This window comes from Ursus americanus, chromosome 3, assembly GCF_024610735.1.
Source record: "Ursus americanus isolate L20-20 chromosome 3, mUrsAme1.1.p, whole genome shotgun sequence".
NCBI lineage: Eukaryota > Metazoa > Chordata > Mammalia > Carnivora > Ursidae > Ursus > Ursus americanus.
The window spans coordinates 80,365,171-80,374,756 of NC_142129.1; the positions used below are offsets into that span (position 1 = coordinate 80,365,171).

The 9,586-nt window shown below is 35.3% G+C and overlaps 1 protein-coding gene across 1 annotated transcript in view; it reads right to left on the reverse strand.

Moving 5' to 3' along the window:
* Positions 1 to 1,741, reverse strand: part of GNAI1 (G protein subunit alpha i1) — a 312,759-nt gene extending 311,018 nt beyond the window's left edge. The window contains exon 1 of the mRNA XM_045793389.2: positions 1,628 to 1,741. The gene's annotated coding sequence lies outside the window, so the exon portion shown is untranslated. The remainder of the gene's footprint in view (positions 1 to 1,627) is intronic.
* Positions 1,742 to 9,586: the final 7,845 nt, after the last annotated feature.

The following is a 9,586-nucleotide window of genomic DNA, read 5'->3' on the forward strand; positions in this document are numbered from 1 at the left end:
GTTTTGAGGTTTTACTCCAAGATGACTTTCCTGAATTAATTCTCTCTTATTTTACCTGCTACTTATTTTCAAAATATAAAAATATGGCATAAAAATAAATCCAAATAATATAGTGTATGAGGTGCCTGGGTGGCTCAGTCGGTTAAGCACCTGCTCATGATCCTGGAATCAAGTCCCAAGACAGGGCTCCCTGAGCAGTGGGGAGCCTGCTTCTCCTTCTGTCCCTCCCCCCACCACTCGTGTTTTCTCTCACTCATTCTGCTCTCTCTCTCTCAAATAAACAAATAAAAAATCTTAAAAAAAAACCAAATAATATAGTGTACAAAGAAATACCTAATGAATTAAAACCACTTTTGTACATTTCTCATATTTCTATCATACCTGCTAAAAAACGGCATTTTATGAGGGACAAAGTACCTGATACACTGAAAAACACAGAAGAAATAGGATCATTCTTATTGTTACTGAATTTACAAATTAAATAAGATTTGAAAATAATTTTGAAATGTATCACTGAATGTTAAAATGTATATACTACACTTCGATGATGAATGCTAAGAGCTCTCAGGATATGCAACTGATCAGAGTTTGGTTTTTCAGGGAAGGTTTCCTCAAACACAGAGGTTCTCAAGTGTAGTCCCTGGACCAGCAAGCAACACCAGTATTATCTGTGACATGTCAGAAACACAACTCTCAGGTCCCACCTGAGACCTACTGAATCAGAAACTCTGGGGGTGCAACCCAGCACTCTGTGTTTGAACAAGCCCGCAGGAGATTCCGATGTCAGCTCAAGTCTGAGGATGACTGAGAGGTAGATGAGGTTTGAGTCACACTTTTGAGAAGATCACAAATTAGGGAGCCCCTGGCAGATACTTAAGGCAGAAAATAACCTTTTGTAGAGAATAAGAGCAAATCTTCATTCACTACTTGGTCTACTTAGGACAATAGCAGGGCATGGGTATTCAGAATGACCAGTAACAACACTCTCCAGTAAATATCAATAGAAAATGAAGTATTTAGTTTGGGAAAGAATAAAAATAATTTAAAATTTTTTTAATTAAAAAATTTAATGTTTCTTCTGAAGATGTTGCTTTGAAATAATTAGATTGGAAATATTTTGTGTTAAACAGAAATTATATAGGAGTGTGAATCTCATTCAAAACTCAATTTACTATGATGCCTTCCTTGTATTCTAAAATACACATTTAAGAGAAAGAGGTCGTTCACAAAAGAATTTTTGAAGCTATTACACTTAGAGAATACACTTAGAGAAATGTCCGGAAGTAGTAAAGATTCATTACATTTTTCTGCACATTATTTACTTCAATCTTCATAGAATTAAGGAATAACTATTTTTTAACTACTGATATTTCTGAAACACTAAAAGAAATCTACTCAACTTTGGCATATATTATATTTGTCATCATTTTTTAAAAATTTCTAATTAACCAGAAATTTTAATATATTGGAACGACACATTAGGAAGGAAAGGATTGTTATTATGTAAAATATAGTATGCATTATGAATTTCAATGCTTTTTAATAGTTTCTCTCTTTATGATCATATGGGTAGCCACACCATGGTACTTTGAACAGTTGGAGTGCATAAAAGGCATTTAGCTCTTACCAGAATGAGATGAACCATATGCTTGAGTTAATTAGTTCTTTGTTCCTGAAATGTTTTTCTTAACTCCTTTGTCATATTTTTGTCACACTCTGCTCTTTCTCCCACTTCTTCACAGCCCTTCACACAGCTGAAGAAACATTTTAATGAAATCCAGGTTAAAATTTAAAATGTTTCCTAAAAAAAAAAAAAAAAAATTAAACCTACTTGTTTACAAAGTTGCTATCATGAGATTTTTGGTTAAAGATAAATCTTCAAGAATATTAACAATGTTATAATTTGATTAGGCAACAATACATTTTCTAAATTATATGTTTGCACATATACGAATGGAAAAGTTTTAATAAGTTAAAAATGGAAGCACTTATTAAACCAAGCTATTTTCTTTCTGATAAACAATATTAAGTGGTAACCTAGCTTTGATACTTTCATTAAATCCACTGCATATTTTTTAAAGACTTATTTATTTATTTGAGAGAGAGAGAGAGCTCATGAGAGTGGAGGGAGAGGGAGAAGGAGAAAGAATCTCTAGCAGATTCCCTGCTGAGTGCGTAGCTTGATCTCACCACCCGCAAGGTCATGACCTCAGCAGAAACCAAGAGTTGGCCACGCTCAACCACTCAACCAACTGAGCCACCCAGGCACCCCTCCACTGCGTATTTTAAAGTCATGGAGACAAATTTGTGAATGAATCTTGGTTTGAAGAGTCTTCTGTGAAGGAATGTTAAGAAGGGCCCAGATTTCAGATCATCCCACTTCCTCCACTCCCTCACCTTGAGACTTTGGGGAAGTGAGTTAATAGGTTAAACTGCAATTTCTTCATCTGTAAAGTGACAGAAGAGTAACCCCGTCATTGTATGGCTCTGGTAAATAAATGAGGTTATGCCTTTGACACATATAGTAAGTTGCCCGGTACAATGTGTATTTTATAAATGTCAGCTACTACTTTAGTTATCTAATTAATAAGCCATTAATTTGTTATAATGTTAAGAAAAGATTCTAATCATCAGGGAGCATTTGTTATCACAGCTCCATGGAGAGCAGCTACTGTTTTCTGGTGGGTAAAGGCCAAGAATGAGGCTAAGTTTCCTGCAGTGCACAGACAGCCCCATAACAGAGAATGATTTGGCTCCAAATGCCAAAAGCACTGAAAATAAGTAACCCTGTGGAATAACATGGCTTGACACTGAGCTCTACATTGTGCTCTTTGAAAGCTCTTCTTAAGTAATACAGATTCAATAACTGATACCTGAATTCCAATTTTATACAGCTTTTAATGTATTAGTTATTTCTGATATTTTCTCTAAGTAACCTGGGGAGGAAAAATCAGTCTAACTAATGCCTCAGTGGTTCGATCATCCTCATCATTTAAAATTTTTAAAATTTGATGCTATTGTTAGGGACAAACTTGAGTTCTAATCTGTGTATTTCTGAAAACAAGTCTTTACTTACCCCAACCCCACCCAGAAAGTCAGACTCTTAGAGCAGAAAGACATGTTCGTTATAAAAACAATTCTGATTATGTGCCTTTTTCTAATGTCAATTTAACAGTATAATAGAGGGGAAAGGTCACTAAAAGAATCCCTGACACCTCCTTTCCCCTCACAGAACACAGCCAATCTGCCAGCAAATTCTGGAGGCTCTATCTCCAGAATCTGACCACTTGTCATAACCTCCACCATTACCACCTTGGTCCAAGCCACCATCATTTTTGCCTCCTAACTAGTCATCAGCCTCTACCCATGCCCCTGTATAATCTCCCACAGAAAGATTCATTTTTATATTTTGCTTTTTATAATTATAAGGAAAAATAAATTTTTGCTCTGCTAAAATTCTTGAATTGTATCTTTTAACAAACTTTTTTTTAAGTACTCTCTACATCAATGTTGGGCTCAAACCCACAGCCTCGAGATCAAGAGTCACATGGTTCACCAACTGAGCCAGTCAGGTGCCCCTTCAATTGTATCTTATCTCCTACAGAGCAGAGCAGAAAAGGGGAAAGTGCCTACAATGACTTAGTAGTTGCTATTATTTGAATACCCCACCCAAGTAAGGCATCTGGAGCTTTCCACTTGATCTTTCCTTTGCTTGTCACTTACTTCCTCCTGACAGTCACATGGTTCATGCCCTCCCTCCTTTGAGTATGTTATTACCTTTTTAGTGAGGCCCTCCCAGTCCATCTGTGAAAATGCAATTGCAAATGCAGGATCGATAGTGCTTTTTCCTCCTCCAGCAACCCCAATCTCGACTCATTGCCTTATTTTTTCCACAACCATTATCATCTGACATAGTATATATTTTATTAATTTGTTATTTGTTTTTCTCCTTATGTAAGAAGGTAAATTGCTTTAGGGCTGGAATTCTTTTTTTTCCCCCTCTGTTTTGTTCATTGCTTTTTCTCTGGAGCCCAGATAATGCTTGGCACATAGCTGGATTAAATCAATGAATAAACACTATAGAGGAATGCAAAGGATAATGTTTGTAATGTAGGGATTTAACTATAAAAAGAACTACATTGTTGAACCCTATTATTCTCCACCCAAGAGCAGCATCATAAATAGAAATTCAATCTGAGCCACAGTTTTTAATATTCTAGTAGCATTTTTAAAAAGGTTTAAAAAAAGGTGAAATTAATTATAATATATTTTGTTTAACCCAATAGGTTGATAGTAGTATCTTCTATTTATCTGTATCTACAAACATCTCAGTTCAGACTAGCCACATTTCAAGTGCTCAATAGACACATGTGGGCTGTGGCTCCACACTGAACTCTAGACAAGAGATAAATAGTAATATTCAATGAGCCTAAGCTTATGTCTGCAAATAGAGAAAATAATACTGTTATATTCCGATGAACTTTGTATATGTGTTTACATAAATATATGAAACTAATTTTTTAAATTAATGAGATTTATATAGTAGCATAATTTTTATTAATTAAAAAAGATATATGCCAGAATTTACATATTTTTTAAAATATTTTTTTATTATGTTAGTCACCATACAGTACATCCCTGGTTTTTGATGTAAAGTTCGATGAATTCATTAGTTGCGTATAGCACCCAGTGCACCATGCAATACGTGCCCTCCCCACCACCCATCACCAGCCTATCCCATTCAGAATTTACACATTTTAACAGATTTGGAATTGAAGACTTTACCTTAAATTTGTTTGCTCTAGCCCTATCTGAATAATAGATTCTTTACTATGTTCATACTAATATTATTGAAGATTTAATTGAAAAGCACTAGTGATAGGCTGACATAAAGCCATCTTTCCATAACAATTATGGACAGTTCCATAGGGAAGCAAATTAGATTAAGCCAAAATCTAATTTGTATATCTTCACAAATAGGTCCCAATAATTTCCTCTGAAGCCACAGAGGAAAGTCCGGAGACTTTCCCAGGTGAAAATGGACAGAGATTTTGAATATTGAATATGATGATCTAAGTCTTCTGCTTAAATAGACTCAGTCTTTTGAACAAGTCCTTTTATGTTAGTTATGTTGTCCTCAAACTTTACTTTTCCAATCCCTGTCTTCTGGACGTGCTTGGTGGTCCTTTTAAAATTGTAAAAACTAGAATAAGGCAAATATTCAAGATCTCACTCAAATATATTATCCTTTTCTGGCTTTACTGTCAAATTCTGTCCAGACTCCATCCTCTATTTCAGCAATTCTCTTGCCTGCACCCTCAATACTCTTGTCCTTTTGTTCCAGCACTCCACCCGGTTTAATACCTCTACACCCCTCATCAGATCCGACTGCTGACCCACTTTCTACAGTCAGGCTGCCGAACAGGACATCCCTCAGTGATGCAGATGGGCACTACAACATCAGGATCTCAGATCCCAGCTGGGTCCTCATGTTGCCTTATGATCTTCCAGATCTTCAGAAGCCACCCTTTTCACCTCATTCTTTACGCCAAACTATAAAAGTATTTTCACGGCACAGAGCCAAACTCAACACACTCCACTACCAGATTATAGATTATATCACTTCCTAATTCTTAAAGAATACAAAGGCAACCATGCACACATTTCTCATCCCTCTACAGTATAGCTTTTGCCCAACTGAAATGGTACAGTTAAAGTAAGCATTAGTATTTCTGAAAGCCACATTCCATTGCTGACATGTTGAACATAACTCTGCTTCTCCATACTGTAATTATTAATTCATATATGATTTTTTTTCTTTAAAACTCCATTTATCTCTAGGAAATGTTACCATATTAAACCTATTATCCATTTCTTTTCAAATATTTTTCAAGTATTCAATGTTATTGCTATTTTTTTCTACCTTCTTGCAATACCTAAGTCATACCTGGGATGACTTTCTTAAATTATAAATAATACCGGGTAAAGAAGATAACTGGATAAAGTTAAAAGGTCACTATAACTCTTTTTAGGGTCAACCAAGGGGCAGCTTCATGGAATGAACACCTTCTAGGTGTCATACAGTACATACAGTACATCCCTGGTTTTTGATGTAAAGTGTCAGGTGAACTGGGAAGGTTACCTCTCTGTCTAACCAGTGAGCTCTGTAACCTTGCTCAGCATCAGCTACCATATTATCCATCTTTCCCTCCGTGGCCTGATTCCTGAAGGCAGGGATTGATAAAACAATCTCCCTGGACCCACTCATCTCATGTCTCAAATCTAATAATACATTGAATATTTTGAATCTCTAATTAATTTAAAGCTTTGAGAATGATTATCGACTGACCCAAGTTTTATACTTTTTTTCCATTTATGAATTTTGCTAACAAGTTTAAGCCTTAAAAACTACAGGGCTATCTCATGATTTCCATATTAAATACAAGTATTTTATTTCATTTTAAGTTTTTATTTTAATTCCAGTTAGTTAACAAACAGTGTTATATTAGCTTCAGGTGTACAATATAGTAATTCAACACTTTCATACATTACCCTGTGCTCATCACAAGTGCACTCTATAATCCTTATCACATAGTAAACCTATCCCCCTACCCCCCACTGGTCACCATCAGTTTGTTCTCTCTTCTCTATAATTAAGAGACTGTTTCTTGATTTGTCTCTCTCTCTCTTATTTTTTTTTCCTTTGCTTATTGGTTTTGTTTCTTAAATTCCACATACAAGTGAAATCATATGGTATTTGTCTTTCTACGACTCACTTATTTTGCTTACTATTATATTGTAGCTCCATCTGTGTTATTGCAAAAGGCAAGATTTCATTCTTTTTATGGCTGAATAATATTCCATTATACCCCCCCACACATATATATGTTACCTCTTCTTTAATCATGCATCTATGAATGGACACTTGGGCTGCTTCCATGTATCTTGGCTCTTGTACATAATGCTGCAATAAACATAGGGGTGCATGTATCCCTTTGAATTAGTGTTCTTGTATTCCTTGGGTAAATACCCAGTAGTGTGATTGATGTAGGGTAGCTATATTTTAACTTTTTGAGGAACCTCCATACTGTTTTCCAGAGTGGCTGCACCAGTTTGCATTCCCACCAACAGTGCAAGAAGATTCCTTCTTCATATCCTCACCAACACCTGTTGTTTTTTGTGTTGTTGATTTTAGCCATTCTGACAGGTGTGAGGTGATAGCTCGCTATGGTTTTGATTTGCATTTCCCTGATGATGAGTGATGATGAGCCTTTTTTCATGTGTCTGTTAGTCATCTGTATGTCTTTTTTGGAGAATTGTCTGTTCATGTCTTGTGCCCACTTTTTAATTGGATTATTTGTTTTTGTTTTTGTTTTGGGGGTGTTGAGTTTTATAAGTTCTTCATATATTTTGGATACTAATCCTTTTTTAAATTTTTTTAAATTTTTAAAAAATTTTTAAAGATTTTATTTATTTATTTGACAGAGAGAGAGGCAGCCAGCGAGAGAAGGAACACAAGCAGGGGGAGTGGGAGAGGAAGAAGCAGGTTCCCAGCGGAGGAGCCTGATGTGGGACTCGATCTCAGGACTCTGGGATCACGCCCTGGGCCGAAGGCAGACGCTTAACGACTGAGCCACCCAGGCGCCCTGAATACTAATCCTTTATCAGATATGTCATTTGCAAATATCTTCTTCCATTCCATAGATTGCCTTTTAGTTTTCTTGATTGTTTTCTTTGCTGTGCAGAAGCCTTTTATTTTGATATAGTCTCAGTAGTTTATTTTTTATATAAAGGTATTATATAATAACAGTTTTATTGTGATCATTTCAACATCGGCAACTTTTAATTTGCTTTCAATAATGGCGGAATATTGTTTATTACTAGGTCTCATTTGATGCTATAATGACATTTCAAATGAGCATGTTCACAGAGAAGTGTCTTACTTGAATTAGATTGATATTGATTGCACCAGGCAGCCTTTTCTTTTATTACTGAAGGAATTGGTTCTTAGGAGTTGATGAAAGTAGAATGATTGCAGATTGCATGGAACTGAAGAATCCTCTGGCTAATAGGTTTCTTTAATAAAAAATGTGTTAATGTTATTTTTAAAGAAAGAATTGCATTTTCTAAGTACACTTTCTCTGTAAGAAAAGTAGATTTATGGTAGTTATACTTACTTTGTTTTATTTTTTGATTCAATACTCCCAGTTTCAATTTCCCCAAATACCCCCATATAAGAAAATCAAGTAAGAAATTTAAAAATAATTTCATACTATTATTTTATAAAGCAGAGTTATAAATTGATACTGAAACCCGTCTACCCAGAAGTGGTTATAACTTTGGACAATATACATAGTGTATTTTGGTAGGTAGGGTAGAATATTAAATAAGTGACTCTTAAAATTTTTGTCTCTTTCATTGGGCATCTGTTACTTGCCAGACACTGATGATGACAAATTCAAAGTTATGTAAAAGACAGTCACTGCCCTGTAACCTAAGCTTACAATTTAGTAGATGAAATAATATGTAGTACACATGACTTTAATACCAGGCAAATCTAACTTACTATAATTGTCACTTGCACAAAAGACTCTGGACCATGCTAACTATTCAACCAGCCTAGAGGAGATTGAGAAGGGCTTGATAGAGAAAATGTCGTTTTGAGCTGATCTTTAAAGGACTGGAAAAGTCAGAAGCTGCAGTGGAAAGAAAGGAGTCTCCTAATACAAGGAAGAGTGCAAGGGAAGACAGCCAGTGACAAGGAGAAACATATTTATGGCTAATAGACAATGCCTGATGAATGACGTAGAGCTTGGAAGGGAGGAGCAATAGATATAGGTGAATTGTTATGGAGAGGTATAATGTCTAGAGGTATGAAGACTAGATTGTTTTTAGGGTTAGCTTAGAAATCTTATTTTATTTAGTAAGGTAGTGAGAGATCGATTTAAACAGTTTTACTGAGGGATATGCTCCTTTTTCTTAAACACCTTGCTATTTGAAAAATTCACATATGTACACAAGTAAGAAAAGTGTACTGTGTACCCATCACTCACTTCAATAATGACCAGTTTATTGCTAATATTGTTTTATTTATACCCTGACCCCACTTCCTCTACCTTCCCATTACAGATTCTTTTTAAGGAAATCAAAGACTTGATATCATTTCCTCTGTAATGTAATTTAAATACATTTAGCATGTATTTCAAAAAGGTAGAAATAATGGCACAACACTGCCATTGTCACACTTCAATAAACAATGACTCCTTACTATCAAATGGCCAGTTAGTATTCAAATGATAGAGATTTTTAAATTTTCTTACAGTTTGCTTGAATTAGGATCCAAATAAAGTCTATACAGTGCAATTAGTTGATGACCGCATCCTCCTATCTCTTCTATATACTTTGTCATTTATTTTTTGAGGGAATCTGGTTATTTGTCATAGGTATGCTTTTTTTTTTTCAGTCTGAATTTTACTAATTCAGTCTGTGTGATTATTTAACATTTTCTTCCATTGTCCCTCCGCGCTGCCTTTTTCTTTGCATTACGGAGCAATTCCAGAAGTCAACCTTCAAGCTTTATGTAACC